The 25,691-nt window shown below is 44.5% G+C and overlaps 2 long non-coding RNA genes across 3 annotated transcripts; one reads left to right on the forward strand and one right to left on the reverse strand.

The window, feature by feature from the left end:
• The first annotated feature begins 1,879 nt into the window (after window positions 1-1,879).
• LOC103161676 lies at window positions 1,880-18,948 on the forward strand. Its single transcript, XR_003479487.2, has 3 exons — window positions 1,880-1,978; window positions 2,967-3,150; window positions 18,229-18,948. It is a non-coding gene; the product is annotated as an uncharacterized LOC103161676 (long non-coding RNA).
• Window positions 14,835-25,663, reverse strand: LOC103161677. Of its 2 annotated transcripts, XR_003479486.2 has the most exons (4): window positions 25,355-25,663; window positions 17,566-17,721; window positions 16,047-16,158; window positions 14,835-15,386 (listed from the first exon to the last, which is right to left on the reverse strand). It is a non-coding gene; the product is annotated as an uncharacterized LOC103161677 (long non-coding RNA). The 2 variants fall into 2 exon arrangements; XR_003479485.2 differs by lacking the exon at window positions 16,047-16,158 and having other exon boundaries at window positions 25,355-25,659.
• Between the last annotated feature and the right edge of the window lie 28 nt (window positions 25,664-25,691).

A 25,691-nucleotide genomic window follows, 5' to 3' on the forward strand; every position in this document is an offset into this window, starting at 1 on the left:
TTGGCTTCATCAGGAGAAAAGAAAACTGCAAAGTCAAACCTAATAAATGTTTAATTAAATGTCCACACAGGGTAGCACCATGTCAACATATTAAATTGCCCAATTAATTATGCCTAAAAATCTTATTACAGGTAAAAGATTTAAATTTTCTCATTTTGCAAGAATGTCTCTGTAAGCTTGTCACTTCTAAGAAATCACAGCTATTGTAAATTAATGTAGGGACAAAATCACAGTATTTTGTTATAATCTTTTCAGAAATTTTTTAATGGAAAGGATATCCATAATGTAGAGATGTTGCCATGCTTTAAAGAGTTTGTTGTGAGGATGGGGGGCTGGAAGTGCCCCCCAAAAGTTATCCAAAGCTGGCCCTAGACAGCCTCTTGGATATCTTTAGGCACATTGCTTGGCACCTTGGTGTTCTGGTTACTTTCCATCCTGAAATACCCATGGGGTTAATAACCTGACTGAGACAGCCACACCAGGGCTCCATACCCTTTCTGGTCCAGTTTGTGCCTTATCCCTCTACCTATGAGAAAGTGTGCTGAAACTGTGCCAACAGGAGTCCTTGCTCTATTAAGTCAGGCAAAGATCTGGTTATGATATTTGTGAGGGTCAAAAACTCAAATTCTAGGGAGGAAGATGTGAAAGTCAGGGTAGGAAGTGCAAGACTTAAGAGGGTACCAGCAACCAAAGAACCATCTGGTCTTCAGTCACTTAACAACTGGTGTCTGTTCTGAGGAAGGCACTGTTGAATGGTTTTGTCATAAGGGCATCTTAGAATGAACCCATAGTCAACTTCAAGTTCTTCACTGGAGAGGCTGCCTTGTCCATAACAGGGACCCGGCCTAGCTGGCAAAGCTTACCACAACACTTGGCAATAGGACATGATCATAAGTAACCTGTGGTCCCTAGTCTACCACCAGAAAAGCAAACTGGAACAAGCCCAGGAGAAAATGAGGTCAATGAGAGGTCGTGAAAAAGAGTTGGAGTTCACTGCTAGTATAAAATGCAAACTATTACAGAGAGCTTGGTTCTAAGTAGAAGAATACTTCAAACTAACAGTAAGGAGTATAGTATAACAGTGGGCTAAGAGCATGGTTCAGCTGCCAATATGTGTGCCTAGCAGGCAAGAAGCCCTGGGATCCATGCCCAGTTTACATAAGCTGGGCCTGGTATGGTGCTCACCTATAATCCCAGTACTTGTGAGGTAAAAGCAAAAGTAATGGAGTTCAAAGTCATCCCTGGTATTGAGTGAAAGATCAGAGTTGGGGGAAAATATAGCAACAAGGCTGCCTACAGCTCCCCAGTGTGCTACAGGTCAGTGCACAGGCTGGCTTTGTACCTCAGGCAGCACAGATCTACTCAAATCCCAAAACCTTCCAAAAACAGTGGGTTTGAGGCAGACACTGGGACATCACTAGATGTTGGGAATTCTAGCTCCACTACACTTAATGCAGTGGTTCTCAACCTATGGCCTTTGTCCCCTTGGGGGCCAAAATCACAGGGGTTCTATAACGGATATCCTGCAAATCATATATATATATAATATATATATATATATATATATATATTTAACAGCAGCAAAATTATAGTTATGAAGTAGCAACAAAATAATTTTATGGTTGTGGGTTGCCACAACACAAGGAATTGTATTAAAGTGTCACAGCATCAGGAAGGTTGAGAACCACTGTTCTAATGGAATCACCATCATGGTAGTTTGAATGTAACAGGTCCCCATAATCTCATAGAGAGTGGCACTATTAGGAAGTATGGCTTTGTTGGAGTGGGTATGACCTTGTTGGAGGAAGTGTGTCACTGTGGGGGAGGGTTTGAGGTTTCCTGTGCTCAGGATACCGCCCAGTGTCTCTGTCAACTTCCTGTTGCTTGTAAGATGTAGCACTTTCGGCTCCACCACCATGTCTGCCTGCATGCTGCCATGTTTCCCACGATGATGATAATGGACTGAACCTCTAAAACTGTAAGTGAGCCACCCCAATTAAATGTTTTCTTTATAAGAGTAATGGTATCTCTTTTTCATAGCAATAGAAACTCTAAGACAACCATCTTACATAACCTAGGTTGAGAAGCCTGAAATATTTTCTTACCCAGAAAAGTAAATATTCAAAAATGATGAGAATGAGGTAGAAAAGCAAAGTAGTTATACCGGGCCATTTCTGGGGCAATTTCAATATAAACACACAGAGAAAGTTATAAGTGATAACCCATAGTAAGTAAGATAGGAAACCAGACATGGGTGATACATATATGAAGAAATAGAAAGTCTGATGAGGAATAGAGTAGTTATTAAAGGTGGTTATCGGCTTCAGACAGGGAGACAGCAAAAACACTAACATACAGTGGAGAGCCTGGTGAGCTCTCCTGGTCTATCCATGTGAGCATCATCACTAACAGGATGCTGGAATATCTGCTGACCAATAAGACACAGAACAGAGGCATACCCTAATTCAGCAAGGATAAAATGGCAGCCACATGCAGACTGAGAGATGCATTAGTGAATTTTCTCATTGCTGTGACTAATACCTAACAAGAAGGAAATGGGGAGGGAAGGAGACAGGGTTGGTGTGACTTCCAGTTTGCCAGGATACAGTCCATCAAAGTGGAAGTCAGCACAGTGACAGGAGCAGAAGGCTGGTCACATTTCATTTGCAGTGGAGAAGCAGAGCAAGATGAACTCTGAAGCTAGCTGCTTTTTTCTTTGTACTCAGTTCAGGACTCAGTCCATGGAGTGGTGCCACCCACATTTATGGTGGCTCTTCTCTTTTCAATTAACCCAATCTAGAAACTCTTACAGAGGTTACCAGACATTTGTTTCTATGGTGATTCCAAATCCTGTGAGTTCCCATCATCTCCTCCAATTGCACTCCAGCCTGCAGAAAGTCTTTGCAGGCTCCTCTCTTTCTGTGTTGTAGCTTGAGTCCCTAACAGTGAGACACCTTTCTTCCTAGGGGAGAAGACTTAGGCCTCATTTTTCCTGAGTCAAGGGACTCTATTTCCAGAGCCCATCATCCATCACAAGGGACACTGTAAAAACATGCCATGTGATATTTAGAAGGGCCAAGGTCCAGAGCCTCAAGGACAGATCCAGGAACATTGCAGATCAAAGGAGAGTAGTAGGACCTGACTCCAAAGGTAAGTGTGACTCTGAACAGGATTTTTCTGTGATAAAGAACTTCACTGGGATGTGAGTGTGTGGTGTGGTGTGATGAGATCTTGAGAGTTGACCTCCTGTTTCTTAGAAAACACACTAAAGCATCTGAGGGGCAGCAGGCATCATGCTAACAAGTCACATCCGGGTAATTCAGGAAAAGAAATTCTTGGTACAACACCTGAATTTTTTTTCATGCATTATTTTATTTTAGAAGCACTCTTATTTACATACCCATCCCCCATGCCCTGGCGCTCCCATCCTCCCATGTTCCCCACCAACTCCCACAACCCATCCCTCACCTCCTCCCCAGGGATAGTGAGGCCCTCCACGGGGAACCGTCAAAGTGTGTCATATCATTTGGGGGAGGGCCCAGGCCCTCCTTCCTGTATCAGGGCTGCAATAGTATCCCTCCATAGAGAATGGGCTCCCAAAGTCCATTTGACAACACCTGAATCTTTTCTGTAGGTTTGAGATTGTGTTTAGCACAGGTGCATATATGAACACTGGGAACCTATAACTCACTGCCTAGACCCGAACTCCTTCTCTGCTATTGTTAGAATAAATAACTATGTACAATACTGACTGGTCCATGAAAGATGCATGACCTGGTCCAGCTCCTGCTATCTCCTTGTGTTTTGATCTGTGTGGCCATCCTGGCCTCCTGGATGTTTCTATAATGTGCCCAGCACTCTCCTGCCTTTGAAACCATGTATTGCTGTACCTTTGCTTGGTGTTTGGAACCCACATTTCCACATGTGGCTCTTCTCACTGTCTCTGGGGTCTTTGCCTTAATGTCCCCATGAGACCTTTGGGAGCAGCTCTTCCCCCAGGTCACGTGCCCAGCACCTGCTTTAACTTCATTTCTTCATAGTTAAGATCTAGGTAGCCAGTTCCCTGGAGTGACCCATCCACAGGCTGCTGTTTCCACTCCCTGAAATTTTAATACGGTTTCCCTAGGTGCCTGTTTCTTACTAGAATGTCGGCTCCTATAGGCAAGACTCTTCTAGGTTTCTCCTCTGATTCTATGGTCTAAAAAGGAGCATGCCCTGCCACAGCTGTACATATGAGAGGGTCCAATTTCCTATTTCAAAGATAAGGAAGTTGAGCCTTGGAGATGAAAGTGATTCATAGGTTCGCAGGAAGTACTCCACAAAGTCAGTGGGATATGAATTGTCAAAAAAAAAAACACCCAAAATATTCCTGGGCACTTGTGAGAGGCAATAACATAGCTCCCCCACTTACTCATGCAGAAGGGAGAAGACCCAGACAGACCCAGCTCAGGATTAATTAAAACAAAGGGAACTGGGACTTTGAAAGGAGAACCAAGAGGAGATGCTTCAGTAGCATTTCCCTCCCTCCCTTGTTTCCTTCTCATTATCCTAGACCAGCATGGGACTCACTAAATAGCTGATGCTGGCCTCAAACTCTGAATCCTCCCACCTCAGCCTCCTGAGTACTAGTATTATAGGTATGTGCCACAGTGTAGTTAACATGCTGTATTCTTGAACCAACACTGACTAGCAGACTGGAGTCACTGTTAAGGGCCTGGCCAAGCCTCAGCATAGTGCAGGAACATGTCCTTTGTGCCACAGGGGATTCCAAGCCTTCAAACTTTAAGGCAAGAGACAAGTAGGAAGACTCTGAAAATTGCTTTTGAAAACACCTCATTTGCTTCCTCCAGCCTGATTTGATGAATCACAGTAAGGAGAGCCGCCTGACACGCTCCTGTGTTCAATGCCAAGGAGAGCAAGTGGTCATTGGCAGTACTTAGCCACTAGAAAGACACAGACACTGGCTAGGACATGACGCAGGAACCAGGGACCCCAGAGGTAATGGTGAGGAAAACAAGACTGGTCTCTCCTTGAAGACTGCAGAGGAAGCAGTAAGGACAGAGGCCAGGTTTTGTGGACTGGTACCAGTCAGTACCTGTGGACAGAGCCGAGGACATCGGAAACTCCTTCTCCCTTCCCACTCTGGCTCAACGCCTTCTGCACCAAATGCCTTCATGGCAATGAGCTTTCTTAACTGGCCAATGCAGCCAAATCCACCAGGGCATGACTTAGCCCCCAGGCTGTTGGCTCAGTGTTAAGAAATACTGAACCATCCTGAAATGTGACTTTCTCAGTTCCAATTTTACTTGTTCATAACATACAACATACACATGATGCCAGAGCCTGGCATCCAAGCCCATTTCTGCTATCTGCCATCCAAATTTCTTTTTTTGGCATTCAAGCCTTTCTCTGCCATCCAAGTCCCATCTAGGCACTAGTGTCAACCCTAAAAGATGTTTTTCTCTAGCCAGAGGGTGACTGGGACCTTCTGAGGCCCATGAGGCATTCAGAACAGACAAAAGGGGACTGCAGAGCTCATACTTTTTTTTTTTGGAGGGGTTGTGTCTTGAGACAGGGTCTCTCTATGCAAACCAGGTTGGCCTTGAACTCACAGAGATATACCTATCTTTGCCTCCTGAGTGCTGGGATTAAAGGCCTGTGCTAACACACCCAGCTTTTTAAATCATGTTTTTAATTGAAATAATATTACACCCCCTTCTCCCTCCAGCCTCTTAGATACCTTCCCTAGAATTCCTTTCAGGTCCCCCCCTCGAGGTGATAGCCTCTTCTCTTTGATTATTATTGTTACACATATTGTTATGTGTGTGTATGCCTGCTGAGTCATTTCTGGTGGTGAGTATATCCCCAGACAAAGAACTACAGGTTACTAATGGCTGCTGGGAGGGAGAGAATTAGCTTCTCCTGGGATAAGTCCCATGTTTGTCCAATGTGGAGTGGTCAAAGTTCACACTTGTTGCTGCCCCTACTTGAGATGCAGAGCTCCCTGACTCTATACAGTCGAAGGACCAACCACCCAGTCATTGGATGTTCTCCTAGCACTTCCTCTGTGGCAGGCAGCTCTCTAAACACTTGGGCCATACATAAGCCAATGCACACAAGGGGCTTTCATAGACTTTTGCACAGGCCCCTCTCTGACCAGGCTCCTCTTTGTTCTTACTCTGCTGGGGGTTTGTACCTACCCTTCAAGATTCAGTTCAAACTCACCTGTCAGAAAGGCTTCATTTGTGCCCAGGGAAAGCGGGTTATGGAAAGTGTGTACACTACACTGTGTCTTCATTATCTTATTCTCAAAGACAAAAGACCTTGAGGATAGGGCTGTTTCAGTTTTGTAATAAAGAACACAAAATACAGAATTCCCACATACCCCCCAGTCACCTGCACGATCTCTATTGCCAGTGTCCTTCACTGGTGTGGAGTAATATGTCATTGCGATAGTTAATCTTAATTGCCAACTTGATGGGATTTAGAGCAACTGTGGAAACAAAATCTGAGCGTGTCTGGGAAGGAGTTTCTAGATTGAGTTGAGATAGGAAGCCCCACCCTGAATGTGGGTGGTATCATCCCTATGGGCTGGAATTCTGGTCTGAATTAGAAGGAGAAAGCCAGATGAGTCTCGGCATTCATGGTTCTTGGCTTCCTGACTGTGGTCTCAATGCAACCAGCTTCCTCATGTTCCAGCTGCCATGACTTCTTCACCTGCCGGACTGTACCCTCAAACTATAAAGCAAAGTCAACCCTTCCTTCCTTAGCTGCTTTCATCAGGGATTTTTTTCACAGCAGTGAGAAAACTTCTGTAGTTACTGTTAACTAACTGGTGCTCATTCTGTGGGTCTGACAAATGCCCACCGTTATATAGAAGAATAGATACACAGTGGTTTCACTGCCCTGAACATCCTCCATGCTCTGCTTACTCTCCCTTCTCCTTCCCGAAGCCCTGCTCACCACTGACCTTTCCACTATCTCCTTAGTGTTCCCTTGTCCAGAATGTCATTGAAATTGTGCAAAATGCAGCCTTTTGGCGTAAGTGGACACCCTTCTCTGCATTCAAGTTTTTTCTATGTCTCTCTATGTCTTCATGGCTCATTTTTTTAAATGGTGAATAATATTCCTCTAGATGGATATACCACAGTTTATTTACCTATTCACCTACTCAAAGACTCCTTAGTTGCTTTTATGTTTTGGAAGTCCTGTATAAAGTTACTATAAACAGCTGTGTGCAGGTGTTTGTGTGGATTCGAATGTTCAACTCCTTTAGCAAATGCAGAGGATGTTTGCTGCTTTGTATGGGAAAAGCACAGTGAGTTGTGTAAGAAGCTGCCATATAGTATTCCCAATTGACAAGCCACCATCAAAGAATGAGTTTCACTTACCAACTACATTTTCTGTTTGTCTTACTGCTTGGTCATTGTCAACTTGACACAAACTGTAAACACCTGGGAAGAAGGGACCTCAATTGAAGAACTGCCTCCATGAGATTGGCCTGTGGGCATGTTTGCAGGGGCATTTTCTTGATTAATGATTCATGTGGGAGGACCCAATTTACTCAGAGCAGTACCATCCCTGGGCAGGTGCTCTTGGGTTGAAAGCAGGCTATGAGGGGCAAGCCAGTAAGTAGTGACCATCCATGGCCTCTGCTTCAATTCCTGTCTAAGGATTCCTGCTTTGATTTCCTGCCCTGACTTCCTTTAGTGATGGAGTGTGACCTGAGAGTCATTAGCTGAAATAAACCCTTTCCTCCCCAAGTTGCTTTTAGTCATAGTGTTTAATCACAGTGATAGAAGTCCTAAGTAGAACAGCCATAAGCTGTTCCTACTCCTATCTGTCGCAGATTATGAACTGAGAGGTATGGTGCTGTTCATCATTATATCTTTACAGATGATTGTGAACCACCTTGTAGTTGATGGGAATTGAACTCAGGACCTCTGGAAGAACAGTCAGTGCTCTTAACCTCTGAGCCATCTCTCCAGCCCATCATTATATCTTGAAGGGTTGGTCCACCTGCCTAGGGATGGTGATGCTCATAGTGGTCTGGACATTAAGAAAAAATCATCTGGGCATAGTGGTATATACACCTTTAATTCCAGCACTCAAGAGGTAGAGGCAGGCAGATCTCTGTGTGTTCAAGGCCAGCCTGGTCTACAGAGTGAGTTCCAAGACAGCCAGAGGTATATAGTGAGACCACACACAGTCATGTTCTGTTCACAGGTCAATCTAATCTAGGCAGTTCTTCTCAGATGACTCTAGACTATGTCAAGTTGACAGTTAAAGCTAACAGGGCACATGAGATTTGATCTTGGACACTCTCCCATTGGTACAGAATCCGGTGGAGATGCTGTCCTCATGAAAACATTAGCATTTCCCTAAGAGAAAGTGTTGCTTAGTTCAGGGTACTAGAATGGTGGCCATGTAGGCATTCTGAGCAAACTTCCTGGACAAGAGCCCCTTCATTTGACCTGCAGGTCTCCAGAAAGACAGAAGTATTTATTTTGGTTTAGGGTCATTTGTTATGAAGCAATAACAGCAATTGCAACTAGCATGGACTTCTGAAGAATGGGGAACAAAACACGTTTTTCTCCACGTGCACAGGAAGAGGTCAGGGGAGACCACTCTTATCTAGTGTAGAAGACTTCGATGACATTGACTAATACCTATAACTGCATGAAGGCCCTGGGTAATGGCTGCCAGTGGGAGGCAGATGGTAGAAAGGTGACGAACTTGTCATGACCACTGTGTTCATTTTCATGTTCTGACCCTTTCCCTTTTCCTAGAAATGACCTGTGATTTGGGTGCCCCATGACTGTCCTGTTCCTACTTTCCTTGCTTCTTTCTAGCAAGAGGACAGCAGTGGAACTTGGTTCTGATGCTTGAGTCCTGAACAGAAACATTCTCACAGATCCCCAGGACAGCTTTCCTTTCTCAGTCTGTGATGTCAAAGCTTGCTTGAGAAGGCTTTTCCTATTGTGTTAAACAAGGATGCAATGGCTGGAGTTATGACAGCCCTCTTGGAATCAAGAGGGAATGAACAGAAAGTATTTCAGCAATATTAGTCCTCACCTTCTTTGAGCTGCTGGACAAATGCCTGCAACAGCCCTAGACCACCTCCTCTGTCTAAGCTGTAGTCAGCAGGGCTCTGAGTGGGTGTTGTGTTTCCTTAATTAATGCAATAGCTAACATTTATGAATACTTTCTAGAAGCCTGGAATTGACTTAAACATTTCATAGTTGTTATGGATTTAATTTCTCTAATGAAAATGGTGTTCTAGCCACAGTGTTTTATCCCAGAGGCCAGATCTCCAAAGGCTCCACTAGCCAATTCTACCCAACTCCTGGCATAGATCACAGTGCAGTCTCTGCCATCCATCACAATGCTCTACTGGGAGATTGGGCAGTTACCTGAGCCAAGGTCCTTCCTTCCCTCCCAAGAATAAGAAAGGAAGTTGTGAGGTAGAATTCATGGTTAAGGGTCTAGGGGCTCATAGGCTCCCATGGCATTTTTGTGCTCAGTGCTAAGCAGTGGCCATTTAGAAGGAACAGAAGGTGCGTGAGGAGGCTCTGGGTATTTCCAGCTCGCAGAGTGAACCAGCCTTCTTGCAGGCCTCCTTCAGAGCTAACTGAATGAATCCATTCACAACAGGCCTCTATGTAAACTGAATACTGCTGCCTGGCAATCACCAAGCAGTTTAAGAGGCAAGTACCCTTGGGGCACTTTAGAAGAGGGTAAATACTCTCTATGATATATTTGTTTGCTTCAATTTTCTTTGTGGCGTCTAGGTAAAAAGTCCTCCAAAGAATAAGTTTTGCTTGGCAATAGTGGGTAAATGCTACAAAACGAGTAAGCGTGTGTATGAATGAGCCTAGCTCATGAAGGAGTGTTCAGTAACTCACTGGCAGGCTCCTCGGGGATACAAACACTCACGCATAACAGAATCTCACCCTAATCCCTCCTTCCCTTTTCTTTTCCCTGTCTCTCTTTGCATCTCTGCCTCTGTCTCTCTCTTTCTCAGAGAAAAAATTTAAGTTACACAGTCTTCTTGAACTATGAGAGATGCAAAAGACCTGAGAAGCTAATATGCATATTAGTGTCATAGTCACTCCAACTCAGTGCTATACCCGGTAGAATCGGGGGAAACACCTTAAGAAACAAAGGTCTTAGCCAGAGTCCTTCCTTTCCCCCAACAAGGCAGAGAGCTGAGAGTGTTGGAATAATGACTTGAGTGTTTTAGGGTTCTGAGGCCCAAGAGGCATTTCTGAGCGGGTTAGCAGTGCAGGTTTTAGACTCTGAACATTGTTGAAAGCTGTCCCACATGTGAGACAGAGAAGAGATATGCTTCCTCGAAGTCCATGTGAGGAGCTGGGCATAGAGAGGCACCAGGGGTGGTGGCACATGCCTTTAATTCCAGCACTTGGGAGGCAGAGGCAGAGGCAGGTGATTCTGTGAGTTCAAGGCCAGCCTGGTCTACAGAGTGAGTTCCAGGATAGCCAGGGCTCCACAGAGAAATCTTATTTTGGGGAAGAAAAGAAAAAATATGTATGAAAGGATGGGAGAAGTATCTGTGGATGTCGGCCCTGTGCCTCAGGAAAGGGCTTTGCTGCCAAAACCATTAACAGCTCCTCGAGGCTCGTTGTATGAACACAAGTCTCAGATTGAAGAGCCCACAAGGACAGGAATCAGACCACACTTGAAGCCTGGGCTCAGCTGGAGGGACAAGGGCCCTGTCTGACTGGTTACAATCTACTTGAGAAGGTACAGTGTAGAAAATGAGGCAAGAGAAGAGGTGGCCTCAAAGGAGCAGGGCCTTTGGAGGGGCTATGTCAGATTTGCCTGGGATTCTTAGTGTGGGGACCTGACCACAGCTTTGCAAAGATTTGCTGAACCAACTAATTGGGGCAAAGAACTGATTAAAGAGTTTTCCATGATGGAGTGAGTCTCTGCTGGGTCTGCAGGCTCAGGCCTCTATCCCCACCACTTTGGAAGCTGAGGCATGAAGGAAGATCATGAGTTCTAGCCCAGCCTATAGGAGTTTCCCATTGGTGGAAGTATTTAAGTACAGCAGAAACCACCTCTTGCTAGTGCTTTTCTGGAAGAGATTTATAAGTCAAAGTATGGCTTGGTTTTTGTTCCATGAGATCCTTCATTCGACTTTTTATTAGTGTCTTCCAAAGGAAAAGGAGGCAAGAGGAATGATAATTGGGAAAGAGGAAAAGCAAAGGGTGAGTGGATGATGCCAGGGCTCTTTGCACCCTGAAGTTGCTTCCCCATCCCATCCCAGGTGATAGGACTACTATCTTGGGCATCCATTCATTACAGTGTTCCTGGAGTACTGCCTGCACTGGATGTTCATCTTTTAACATTTTGTCCCTAACACACATTGATTTGCAAGCATGACCTGTCAATAAGCATTTGTTGGATAGATGGGTGGGTGGGTGCATAGAAGGGTGGATGAGTGGGTGGATAGATGAGTAGATGGGTGGGTGGGTAGGTCGATGGATAAATGGGTGGATGAATGGGTGGGTGGGTAGGTGTATGGAAAGATAGGTGGATGGGTACTGAACTCTTGAGGGTTTTTTGGAATTGTGTTTTTATAGGCTGGCACATATTTCATGAAATATTTTTAGGTAGAATTTGTGCCTATTATTTCATTGGAAGGAAGCCAGTCAGGGAGGTGGAGCCATGCTGGAGAAGTGAAAAAGCACCCTGTGGGTTTTGCTAATGTCTGGGATACTGTGCCTGGAGCTGAAACATCAGGTCACATTTACTTCTTTCTGTAAACAGCTTGTGGGTAGCATACAAAATGAACTCTCCAGACAAACACCAAAGCGTCTCTCCATTTCTGTGTTGCTTCTTTCTTTCCATGCTTTAGGGGGGGGCAATGAAATCCTATGAGCCTCTGTCCCCGGGATTCTGGTCTTCATGTACTTTCTTTTATTCAGTTTGATCTCCACAGTTTAGACAAATTGCATAGTGCTCTCACACTTGCGTAAATGTTTTAGTGAAAGGCTTGTAAGTACAAGAAGGGGTTTTACTGATGCCAGACCCCCATTTTCTTCAAGCTCCTGCAGCCACAACAGTGCCTATACATCTTAGAATTAAATGTTTATTGCTTTGCCTTGATGACAGACGTCATGTCATGAGCATGTTACTCACTCTACTTGCCAATCCACCAACACTCCTGGCATCAAGTGTGATTCTGGTCTCACAAAGAAACACAAAGGAAAAGCTAGTCATCAGTGCCAACTGAATGAACAGGGATTAAAAACCAGTGCCAAAACAGGACATGGTGCTGCATAAATATCATCCCATCACTTCAGAGGTGGAGACAGAAGGCTCAGAAGTTCAAGGTAATTCTTAGCTATATAGGGAGTTCAAGCCCAGCCTGGTATACATGAAACTTTGCCTCAATAACAAAGCAACAACAACAAAAAACAAAACAAAACCAGTGTTGCCTGACTCCAGAGCCAGGGCACCTTAGTCGGTGGACTTTGGGCAGACTCATCACACCCTAAGTACATCCTGCCTCAGCCCAACCCTTTTTTCTGGTCATTCTTGCTTCCAGACCTCCGACAACTTGCTCCTAGTGCCTCTAAGAAGGAAAGAGCAAGCAGCAGCTAGATGGCTGGTGAATGACAGTGTAGATAAAGGATAGAGAATGATGTCCAACAGAATCTCATTCCTGCCCTAACTCACAGCCTCAGCCTTCCTCTTTCTGTTTGTCAGCACATCCTGAAAACTCACCCCAACATTTTCCTTCCTCATCTGTCCTACCCCAGCCAGGATGACAAGCAGCCTGAAGTCTTGAATTTGGAGCATATTCTGGGTTCCAGCCTTTGCCCAGACCTCATTAATTCAGGAAGATGATACCCCAGGCAGTGGAAAGACACCGAGTGTGCAAAACTCCTTAATTGTGGGTTTCCTTCCGATGTCTGCTCCCTTAATATGTTTGGAAACTATTTTATGGAAATTCTATTCCTTGAGGGGAATGTTCCTAGAGCTGGGAGAAAATAGGTAGGTCAGATCGAGGGAAGCCAGCTACATCCTGCTCAGGAGGCAGTCCTGGTTCCTGATGAGTTTTTCTGTTCTGAACCAATTCCTAGGTTATCCCAGGTGTGAATGTGAGCTCCTAGGGCTGTCCACAAATGCATAATAGTGAGGCAGAAATCTTGACACTGAGGGTAACCCTGGAGCAGGAAGTGTGCACCAGTCCTGAAGGTGTCTGTGCTGGGATAGGCAGTTAATAAGAGAGTGGTATGGAGGCAAGGGGGATACTGATTGAGCAGCAAGCACAACTGGGAAAGAACCCCCACAGGAGGCTCTAACCACACAGGAGTCTAGAGGAGGGATGTCAAAGGCCCTGCAGCTCCTCAACATTCCCCCCTGGGTGACTCACGGATGCTGTTCTCACTGCTCTTCCTGAGGTGCCCTTACATCTTGGAGCTGAGCTGTCCACTTTCTGTTTCTGATCTGTTACCTCTGTGTAACCTTGAGTGTCTTAACCATTCTGTATCTCAATTTCTCATACCTATGAAACAGGAGTGACAAGAATACCTACATTATGGGCTTGGAAGTTTGCTTTCCATCAAATGCTGAAAACTGTGTTTGTAACCTGGTAAGGATTGCCCAAGGATTGGCTACCGCCCTCATTACCATTTTTCAGCCCATTTTGCTATAGGGAAAGAATTTTGCACTGTATCCTCACCCTCCACTCCCTGGAACTTACATTCCCTAAGAACAGGACAAACACAAGAAAAACTGGGAGGAAGGAACTCAAAGTCACAGATAGAAGGCGATGGAAGGCCTGGCTGTGGTTGGCTAGTGAAGCAGAGAAAAGTCCACTTACATTCTTCCAGAAGACATAGAAGCAGACAAACCATAGCACTATAGAAGGTAGGACACCCAAGCGCTCCTGTGGGAGAGTAGACCAAGAAGAAGTAAGAATAAGGTTGGGGGAGTGATGTTTGCAGGCTGAGGTTCCTGCTGGATGCTGAGTGCAGTAGGTGGTTTCCAAAGTCAAGGCTCACTCTAGAGAGTCTGGCTTGCCCTATACTTGACCCCGTGCTGGAGTGAACCTGAAGAAAAGGAATGCTCTCACTTTCCCTAACTGTTGGGTTTGAAAGCCATCATTTGTCAGTCCTAACCTGGTGGAACTATATTGCACATGGGCGTGTGTGTGTGTGTGTGTGTGTGTGTGTGTGTGTGTGTGTGTGTGTGTGTGGTGTGTGTGGATGGGGGGGGGATGGGATGAGACTTGGACTCATCTTGTGATCAGCAAGTGCCTGGTGTATCTCCAGGAAGCAGCTGCCATGGGAAAATTTTCTGATGACAGTTAGGTGCTTATAAATGAGGGCCTTGGCCAAAACAAAGGGGCACATAGAGAATGCATATGCTTTTAGTCAGTATATGAGCTCTTCCTTAAACACCTCCTTGAGTGAGAGCTGTTCATTTTTTTAAGTAGGAAATATTTTTTACTTTTTAAATTTAAATTAAAAATTTTATTTTACATACCAATCCCAGTTCCCTCTCCCTCCCGTCCTCCCACTCCCCACACCATCTCTCCATTCCACCTCATCCACTCCTCAGAGAGGATGAGGTCTCCCATGGGGGAATCATCAAAATTTGTCACATCATTGGGGCAGGACAGAGCCCGACCCCCACCCCCACCCCGTATCTGGGCTGAGAGAGTATCCCTCCACAGGGAATGGGCTCCAAAAAGCCAGTTCGTGCACTAGGGATAAATACTGGTTCCACTGCCAGTGGCCCCATAGACTTCCCAAGGTCCCCAGCTGACACCCATGTTCAGGGGACCTAGTTTGGTCTTATGCAGGGTTCCCCAGCTCTCAGTCTGGAGTCAGTGAGCTCCCACTAACTCAGGTCAGCTGTTTCTGTGCGTTTCCCCAGCATGATCTTGACCCCTTTGAGAGCTGTTCATTTTTAAACTAATTTTTCAATAGAAACACAATCTACCATGGGTTACTTGCTGGGTGGGTGGATAGAAAACTCATCTCCAGGAAGCTCAAAGCTGCTGCAATTTGCCTGCCTTTTGGAAGAACAATTATGGAAATCAGTAGCTCAATTAAAAGCCTCCTAAATGAGCCGGGCGTTGGTGGCACACGCCTTTGATCCCAGCACTAGGGAGGCAGAGGCAGGCGGATCTCTGTGAGTTTGAGGCCAGCCTGGTCTCCAGAGCGAGTGCCAGGCTCCAAAGCTACACAGAGAAACCCTGTCTTGAAAAGTAAAAACAAAAACAAAAAGCCTCCTAAATGGATGGCTAGAAAGTTGCTTTCCTGGGAAGCCTTGGAGAAGTCCAGTAGGTGATCAGGATCTGGTTGTCCAAAACCTCTGCAGTCCTGCTGCGCTGGCCTGCCCCGAGCCTGCAAAGCAAAGTGAAGCTGAGTAATAACCTAGACCTAAAAATATATCAACTAAATAAGTGTATTGTGAGGAAATTCCAAGCTTTATTAAATGCACTTTTGGTGAAAGGGGCCCTACAGAGAATTTCTTAATAAATTTCAAAGAGAGATGTTGGTCACTGGAGGAGCCTACATAAGCAACCGTGGCATCTGTGGAATGTCAAGCTGCAGATGGCCTGAGGCAATGATCTGGCTAGCACCACAGTTGGTCTTCTTAGGGTGGATCAAGGTCTCTGACAATAGGGTTGGCTCAAACAGGCCTAAGCAGAAGGTTCCCTGAGTATCTAGGGTGCTCCAGCTTAGAAAGAACATGAGAGCAAAGCCATTCCAAGGGCCTGAAGGCTGCAGCCAGAAGAGACACTGCCCTTATTTCAAACACCTTGGTAACTCATTCCAAAGCCCAACAACACCCACATTCAGGAAATTCTTCTTAATGTTTAGCCTAAATCCTTCATGCTTCAGTGTAAACTCATTACCTCTCAATGTGTTTAAAGCAGAAATGGGGAACAGCTGGTCTCTCCCACTGGCTCAAACACTCAAGCTCTTTCATTTCATCCATCCCCTAAATCTTTTGCTCTCCAGAACAACACTCCAAATCTGAGAACATTCTCCATGGCTTACCCAGACCACAGAGGCTGAACATGTCCCAAGGACTTCCTATAACTCAAGACATTGACCCAAGGTGTCAGTCTTCTGTCTTGAGTACCACCCATTTGTTGGGGGAGATGGAGGCCTGGAAGTAACATAAACATCCTTTCAGATGTCCACCACCAGTAGCTTCCCAGCATCACCCATCATCCTTTTTGCTATGCATGTGCACAGTATCCTTTATTAGTAATTCTAGAGCAGAACCTGTGTTACACACTTTATATCCAGAGTATCTCATTTAGGCTGGGTTCAAGACAGGGTTTCTCTGTGTAGTCCTGGCTGCCCTGGAACTCACTCTGTAGACAAGACTGACCTCAAACTCAGAGATTCCCTGCCTCTTTCTCTCAAGTGCAGGGATTAAATGTGTGCTGTGAGCCACCTTGCCTGATAGTTTTATCTTTATCTTTTAATTCACTGGTAAAGACTTGGCTTAGAGAGCTCATATCTAACAAGTGACTGAGATTTGAACCCAGAGCTGTCTGACACAGACAACTGTGACACAGAGCTTCTACTCTGATATCAGGCTAAGATCTGCTTCTTGCACTACCAAATCTGGAATTCCTGAGACAGCCAGAAGACACAGTGTCCTTGTTCTACAGTTCTACTGAGAGAGAGACTTCTAAGTTGTGTGTATCTGTGTCCATGTGTGTGTGTGTTCTTATGGAGTCAGAGAGGTCAGGTGTCGGTCTTGCCTTCAACCTTGCTATTTCTGCTGTTCTCACCCTCTTATGACAGAGTAGCTGGCTCTCAAGCTTCCAGGGATTCTCCTGTCTCCATTCCCACCTTGCTGTAGGAACACTTAGGTTACAAACATTACTGCTCCCAGCTTTCAGTGAGTTCTGGGGACTCAAACTACCCACTGAGCTTTCTTTCCAGCTCTGATCACCACCCCCCCAAGCAGGCTAAGATCCCATAACTTAAAATTTTTCATTTTTCAGAGATGTCATTAAAAAGAAATTCAAGCTGGGTATGGTGAGGTGATCTTGTAATCCTAGCACTCTAAGGCGGGGTAGGATGATTCTGACTTCAAGGCCAGTCTGGGCTACACAGAGAAACTGAGGGAGAAAGGAACAAAATAAGTAGGAAGAGTGAGAGTGAGCTGCCCAAGACCACAGCTTCATGTTCCCTGAGGACATTTGGGCAGAGAAGGGTAGAAGGAAGTGTACCCCCAGGGGCAGACAAACAGGGCCAAGAAGGGAGAAGGTGATGATCCAGGGACCTTGCTGGACTCTGTAGTCCCATTTGGCAGACTCCCAATTCTGGGGTCCTCCTTTCCTGAAGGGGCTGTTTCCTTGCTCCAATCAAGCTGGTGCTTACACCTTCTCCCTGCTTGGGTCTTCTTTCTTTTCTGACAGTCAAGTCTTCCTCATCTCACAGAATGACCTTGGAAAACCCCTAGCCAACTACCCAAAGACCTGTCACAAGGCTGCATTTCAAAACAAACAAACCAACAGAAAACAACCAAGATTTTAAAAAAAATCTTAATCAGAACCTGTGTTGGAACTTAACCTCCACGGTGAGCTGTTAAGGAATGGGAGCAGGCGTGGTCTTCAGGAAGAGTGGGTCAGACGGCTTCTGCTCTCACAATAGGTTAATCCATTATAGGTTAATGAGTTATCTGTGTTCAGTTGGAACCTCCAGTTCGCTCCTGCACAATCCAGAAAGAATTATGCAGAATTATACCATAAAGAATCCCACTAGCTGTTTCTACTCTCTCCAAACCCCGCCCACTCAGAGAGTCTCCAAAGAAAAGGCACCAAAAAACCCAGTTCTGCATTCTTGGTGACTATGGCAACTTCCTCCCCTGTTCCCACAAGCTGACCAAGTCCCCAGCTAAAGCACTCAGCCTTTCACCAAACTTAGGCAACACCCCTTCGCTGAATCAATAAGTCTCCCTGCTTTAGTTTGGGGGTATGGCTCCAGCCTCATTCTCTTGCACTGGAGAGCTCACATGGGAGTTGCTTTGCTCAAATAAACTTGTTGTTATACCTTTTCAATTTGGCTTGATCTGGCTTACTGTGTCATTATCTCTGTGTGTATGTGTGTGTGGGGGGGACCTATTAATCTGTAGTGGGTGTGTTAAAAAGGCCAGAGGGGCTTTTCCTTGTACAAACTGCTCTCCCAACTGACTTTACACTTCCTTGGAATTCTACAGAATCCCAGGCAGCAAGAAGATTATCATCTGATGTGCCCCCTTGACCTTGGACCTCCGAGCACACAGAACTGTGAGAATTGTGGTGGTTAGTTTTAAATGCCAACTTTCTATAGCCTAGGGTCTCCTGGGAAGAGAGCCTGAAAGGGGATTGCCTAGAGCAGGTTGGCTCTGGACATGCCCATGGAGATTATCATGATTATTTTAGTTGAGGTAGAAACTCAACCCATTGTAGGTGGCATCATTACATAGGCTTGGGCTTGAACTTTGTAAGAATGAGGAAAGCTAGCTGAATTGAGAACAGCAAGCAGGAGGCACACAAGGCATTTGTTCCTCTCTGCTCCTGACTGAGATGTGGTATGAGCCGCTGTTTGAGATCCTGCTTTGATTTCCCTTCAAGGATTGTAAGCCAAATAAACCCTTCCCTCCCCAAAGTTGCTTTTTGTCAGAATATTTTTCACAGCAACAAAAATGAAACTGAGATAAGAATAGATCTTTATTCTTTATATTCTCTCAGATACTCTATTGTAGCAACAGAAAAGGGCCCAAGAGATGCTCCATGATGTTTATATGGATTTTCTGTTAGTTCTTGACCTCTTCCAAGGTAGAAACTTAAGCTTTGTTTCATATTTTCTACACCCAGTGTAGTGCCATGTATTAAATAGATAATGGAGATATTTTGAATGTCTCACCAACTGAATATAGGGATAGTTATATGGGTTGCCCAGGGGTTCGTGAATGTCTGTGGGCGTGTATACGTGTACACACACACACACACACACACACACACACACACACACACACACACACACTTCAGCTCCCAAATTAAAAAGTTTTCAGAGATACAAACAGGTCTCTCTGTATAAAGGCTATGTTAGCCATCCCTACTTCCAGCACACAGCTAGTCCCAAAGCATTCAACAGTCAGACCATAAAGAATCCCACTAGCTTAACATGTGACCTTGGACAAGTCACTTATGTTCTCTGAGAGATGAAGACTGTTGGTCTGGCTAATATCTGAGGCCTTTCCAGCCCTAGGTTTCCATAATTCTGTGGCTATCTATTGACTTATCTAAATAATCACAAAGACTACTTCATGCTACAGAAACACAGTCATAATAAACTAAAGCAAAACCAAATGCCCTTCAGTATCCTGTTGTGAACTATAAAATGTCCCTAAAATCACATTTTCCCCTTGAAACAGGATGTAGGAAAATATTTTCCTATTAAATCCTTTTAAAGCGCAAGGGAAAGCATTTATTCTGTGATTCGCCATCCAACTCAATAAAAAACAAGAGGATTCGGTTGTCTTAATTACAGAAGACACTGTCAAATGGCAGAGGGTGGAAGCTCAAGTTGGAAATCCCATTGCCACACCAGCAGCACAGTGCTCAAGTTTTCTGGGGGGACTCTTCAAGGGTGTATTGAGCAGTTTATTCTGCTATTATGTCAGGGGAACCAGTAAATACGTTTTTATGAGGTGATTTATGAAACTCCTGGGGTGGAGAAAGTGAGAGCTAGGGAGAGGTCACACCAACTTTCAAGCCTGTGGGGGCAAGGAGAGGGGGACTTGAGTTTCAGTGACCTGATTACATTGTTGTTGGGAGTTATGTCCTCTGACAAGGAGCAAGCAAAGCAGGATTTGGATCTGAAGAGAGGGAGAAAGGGCAAGAAACTTTAGGAGAATGTTACCTTGTGCTTTAAGCATCTAAAAGTTTCTAGATTAAGCCTTTTGAAGACAGGTGTACTTGTTTCCTCATTTTTGTAGAAACTAGATCGTTATACACATGGGAGATGGGAGGGGCAGATAGGCATGCTTTCAAATTGTATCATAAAGGTAGTGTCCTGCACATGGCACAGAGGAAACAACACAGGCATGTTTCAATGGCTCAGCATGAATACACTTCCCAAGACAGTTTGTCCTGTGTTAACCCCCTCCCTCTCAGCCCAGATACCCTTAGAGGAGCACAAGGCCAATACCAGCAGAGACTAACAGACTCAGCATTTCCAGCATTGCCTGAGCCCAGACACTCACTGAGATATAGGGGCAAGGGATGATAATGAGACACGGACATTGAGAATGTCAGGATGGCTGACCATCCCACAGAAGGGTGAGACTGAGCTCTAGGGAGACTAATGCTTTTGTCTTTCCCTAATTCTCCCAAATAACCTTCTAGCAGGAGATGAGAAGAGAAACATTTTTAAGGTGGTAATCTGCCACCTGATCTGAATAAAGGACATTTTTGAAGATTCAATTCCATCTCTGCTTACTGACATCTGTAAGTGGCAGGCAGCAACAAGTTCTGGTATTTCAGTAATGGGACAGAGAGCAGACCCACAAATTCTGTTCAAGAAAGAAAAAAAGAACAGATGGATTTATGCTCACCCAGGAAGACACAAGTGGGTTCTACCAGCTGACAATCACCATCCCCATTTCTGTTGCAACAGAAAAGGGCACTTCCAAAGATGTTCTGAGCCCCAATTTCCAACTATCTGGACATGTGTGTTGCATAACATTGAGGTTACATATGGAATTAAGGCCACTGGTCAATAAGTGTCTTGGTCAGCTTTCTGTTACTATAACAAACATCTCACCCACTCATCTTAGGAGGGGGGAAAGGGTTCATTTGGCCTCACAGTTTTGGAATCCTAGTCCACAATGAACTGGCTAGTCATTTTGTGTGATTTGTGAAAATGTCTCAGTAAAACTGCTCACCTCAACATGGAACAAAGAGAGAAAGACTTAGAGACTGGAGTTCTCTTTTAAGGCACAACCCCAATAACCTGTACACTTCCAACCAAAGCCCCTTTTTTAATTACTTCCCAGCAGTGTCAAACTGGAGGCTAAGCTTTTACTTTATGGGACTTTAGAAGAACTCTGCAGAATGCACTCACTCTTTTCAAGGCCAAAGCAAGAAGTTCCACGCTGAGTTGCTTAGAAGTGGTGATCCAATCACATTCCACAGATTTGAAAATGAGAACCCATGGGTGCTGCCCCACAACCAGATGGCAACTTCCAGAAAGGGTGAAGAACATTGAGGGTTGGTCCCTGTTCAGAGAAGTCATGGTGGTAGGCATTGTTCCTGCAGTTTCAGGGGGAGCTTGGGGAAATATTTGCCCAGTCAAATAGCTAGTGATTTAGTTGGGATTCAAACTCAACAAGTCGTTCTGTCTCTGGTGCCTTGTGTTGGTTTCTCCTTCCAATAAGTCATCCTCTGGCAGTTGTTTCTTGGACTTCTAAGGTTGTTTCAATGCCTCAGAAAAGTTGGTTAGCTATTAAAACCCTTGAGCCTTCATATGTCCAGAGAGAAGAAAAGCAAGCATGTGATCCCATGGCTGCTGGCCAGCCAAGCCTCAGTGTCTGGGGACCATGGCCTCAACAGAGGATGCTAGCTACAACAGTGCTTCTTTTGGGCTCTTCTGAAGACTTTTGTTCACCAGGGCCCACACATGCAGGCTGATGGTTCAAAGATAGTCCAATGAGAAAGCTTGTCACATTATATTTTCTCTTTGTAACTCTATCTCAAAACCTACCCATATGGCCCTGGGATGACAAATTGAGTATGTTCAAGAGCCTGGGTGTAGCAAGTTTTCTCCTTGGACTCTCCAGCCCACAAATAATGACCCACAGACTTACTATTAGTTATGAAGGCTCAGCCTTAGTATAGGCTTGTTCCTAACTAGTTCTATACCTATTCATCTAAGTTATTTTTCATGGCTGGGTTACCTTTACTCACTCTGTACTTCCTTCCCATCCTGCTTCCTTTGTGTCTGGCTTTTGACCCACCTTTCTTCCTCCCAGCATCCTCTCTCTGCCCAGAAGTCCCACCTATCTCTCATGACTTCCTATTGGCGTTTCAGTTTTTTATTACACCAATCATAGCAACACATCTTCACATTGTACACATATCCATAACACCTGGGTTCTATTTTATCCTTGTGAGGAGACCCTTGCTGTAGAGTCTGCTTGATCAATGCTACTACTCTGGGACTGGCTCACATCCTCACCTCCAATTCTGGGGGAAGCGTGTCATTCACTAACCTCTGGAGTGGTTGTAAATATGTGGCAAGCATCTCTTCTATCAAAGTGGAACATCTTTCCAGATTGACAAGCCCTACCTCAGATACTACAGGCTGCTGTAGAACTTGTAAACAAATCTTCTTACATTCAAGAAATTCATTAAAGGAGAAGCTGGCAATAAGAGCTGAGACACATATTTGAGAAATGCATAGGCCATGTGCTGTTGATCACTGGATGCCCTATTCACTGCATATTCAATGAAAAGTACCCTTGTTGGCATCCCTTCTTACTAGATTAGGCTCATTCTCTTTCTATTCTTCCTTTGAGGATGGATGGGGGTCCTAGTCAGCTGCAATTCTCTGAGAATGGAGGATTGTAGGGAGATTAAACAGATGGGAAGAAGAGAACACAAAGGCAGGTAGTTGCAGGATTTAAAGTCAAGAAAGAAACAGACTGAAGGCAGCTGGAGATGACTTGTCTGCAGGGAATGAGTGCCCAAACAGAGACAGAGGACCAAAAGAACCTCAAACGAAATGAGGCAGGCACAGAAGAGACCAGAAAATGAAGGGAGGGTGGGAAGAAAAGGGAATTATGGCATGCATTTGTTTCCTGGGGTTTCAGTAACAGATGACAACAAATTTCGTGATTTAAAACAACAGGCATTTATTTCCCACAGTCCTGGAGGGAGATCAAAGTGTTCGCAAACCCACACATCCTTCTGAGGCTCTCAAGGAAGAATGGTCCCTTGCTTCTTCTACTCCTGGTTACTGTCAACATTTCTAGGCATGGGGCTACATCTGTCTGTTATCTGCCTATGTCTTCACATTCCTTTGTTGGCATCTTTTATATAGACACTGTTACTGACTTCAGGCCCTATGGTATCATTCAAGAGTATTCTGCTCAAGACCTGTAACTGTAACTTAGCTATATTTACAGATCCTGTTTGCAAGTTTTGGGTTCTAATGCCCACTAGATATCCTGTTTACTGAATACAGGGCCCAAGAAAAAACTAGATATGGACATAGTTCTTGAGCACCCATCATTTAACTCATTTGGGGGGGGAGAGGGTGAGAACCCCAAAATAGAATGAAACAAGTCAGAAGGTCAGGACAAGTGGCCTTTTCTGTGAAATGTGTCAAGGGTTTTATGTATTCACCACCACTTAAGGCTGTACAATCTGTCTGGAGTTCACTTGGGTCCCATCTCCACTACAGCATTCTCTGCTTTTACAGAGCCATACAGAAAACTTGGAGGCTCATCCCCACCTCTATAACCACACCCAGCTGCACCAAGCACATGGCTCACACAAGGCACCACCCACATACTAAAATATTTTATGGAGCTCAGTGTCCCTCCTACATAAAACCTCTTCCCACTTATCTACTTTCTAATTTCCTGGACCCCTCCAAGATCTGGCTTTCTCTTCTTTCTCCTAATTTAACTCCTGCACTTTGTTATGCAAGGCAATTTAATTCTCTTTCCATTTACTCTGCCCCAGGCTTACCTTTGCATAGCCAAAGACTCATTAATGTCTCCATAAAACAAAGCACCATTTATGTAAGATGCAAGGCAGAATCACTGGCACAGATTTTGTTCTCTCTCTCTCTCTCTCTCTCTCTCTCTCTCTCTCTCTCTCTCTCAACCTATGCCTCTTCCTCCTCCTCAAGTTGTAAGGACGTTTTTCTTCAGGAATGATGAAGTGACTATACTTCAATAATCCTTTACTTCTTTTTTATTATATGAATATTTCCTTGTCATATATTTCTTCTAAACATGTCTTTAATATTGTGGTTCTCAAACATTTGATCTCAGAAAACTTTTATATTCCTACAAATTATACAGGGCCTTAAACAATTTTTGTTTGCATCAATATTTATCTATTGATAGTTACTATATTAGAAATAAAATGGACAACTTGGAAATATTTATCCACCTAAAATAATCAGGGTACATCTACTACATATTAGCATAAACATATTCATAGAGGAAACAGTTTTTTTCAAAACAATACAGGACTGGGTAAGAAGAATTGGCACTTGCATTTTTGCAATTCTCTTTTAAGTCTGGCTTAATAGAAGACAGCTGCTCTGCATTTAGCCTATTGTAAGATGAGTGTCTCTGGAAAACTCAGCCATACAACTGATTAGGGCATGCAAGTGCAAAGGCAAATATGATCCCAGGGTTAGTATGAGACTAGCTTTTCATCTTGTTGACGGTTAAAAGCTGCATTTTAACACACATCATAGTTATATTGTCCATATTAAATTAAAACTGAACCACAGGGTCACACCCCTGGACAAGAAACTACTGGCCTCCAGGCAACTATGATTGATGAGAGAGGGATGGTTAGCCTATCCTAGGGATGGGCCCACTAATTGGTTGTCCAATACAAAGTGACTATCCTGGAAACCATAGACACACAAACAACAACAATAAAAAACAAAACAAACAAACAAAAAACAGACTCCGCAGAATGGGGTTATATATCTATGGATACTTTTATGTAACAATAATAATCCAGGGAGAAGAGGCTATCAATTTGAGACCGAAAAGGAGAATGATGAAGGAGTTGGAGGGAGAGGAACTGAGGGGATTGGAACAGGGAAAGGGAATGGAGGAGGGAACAGGGTGTAATTGTATTTTAGTTAAAAGTGTATAAAAAATAAAATGAACCACGAGTCAAGCTTTCAGAAAAATCTTACTGTCTGACTTTAGTCAACTTAAGTAACTCTCATTCTTCCCCCTTCCTCCTTTCCCTATAACTATGATTCAAGAGAGCACTTTTCAGCACATAACTCACGATCAAGGTCAGTATGTTTCACTGACTTTCACTTTTGTCTGACTCTGATACATTCCTGCAAGCTCTCCTCATCTATGCTCTAAGCCTCTTCAGCATCATATGTAAGAAGACTGTGAACAACCATATTATCAACATCGGCAATGCCTAATGGCCACATACTAAGAGTCAAACAACATGAAAACGTTTTATATGCGCCTTCTGTTCAACTCTCTGTGCATTCCAAAGAAGGCGCTGGATTCGTTTTACGAAGTGGCTGAAGGTTGAAGAAGAAAGGCCACTGGCCTCTAACTCTGTTTCTTGAACACTTACCCTGTTCTAGCTCCGGTCATCATTCATTGCTGCTCAAAGGGGAACCCTTGACACCAAAGGTCAAAGGTGATACTCCTCGCACCTGTCAACCAAACCGCCTGCCTTCTAAAGAATCGTAATGGAGCACTTTTTCTGGCTTCATGATACTGTCGTTCCTTGAACCCCAGTTCTAAAAGCACCGGGAAGTTTCCGAGCGTCTGAGCTTGCCGGTTTGCAGCGAGGAGAAACGAGTGTGGAGATACTGAGTGTCTCCGTCTAGAGTGAAGAGTCCGCTTTCGTAACTGAGGCCGGAACCTTTCTCCACTCGCCGTGGTACACGGGCGGAGAGCGGAACCTT

The sequence above is a fragment of the Cricetulus griseus genome, assembly GCF_003668045.3.
Source record: "Cricetulus griseus strain 17A/GY chromosome 1 unlocalized genomic scaffold, alternate assembly CriGri-PICRH-1.0 chr1_1, whole genome shotgun sequence".
Taxonomy (NCBI): domain Eukaryota; kingdom Metazoa; phylum Chordata; class Mammalia; order Rodentia; family Cricetidae; genus Cricetulus; species Cricetulus griseus.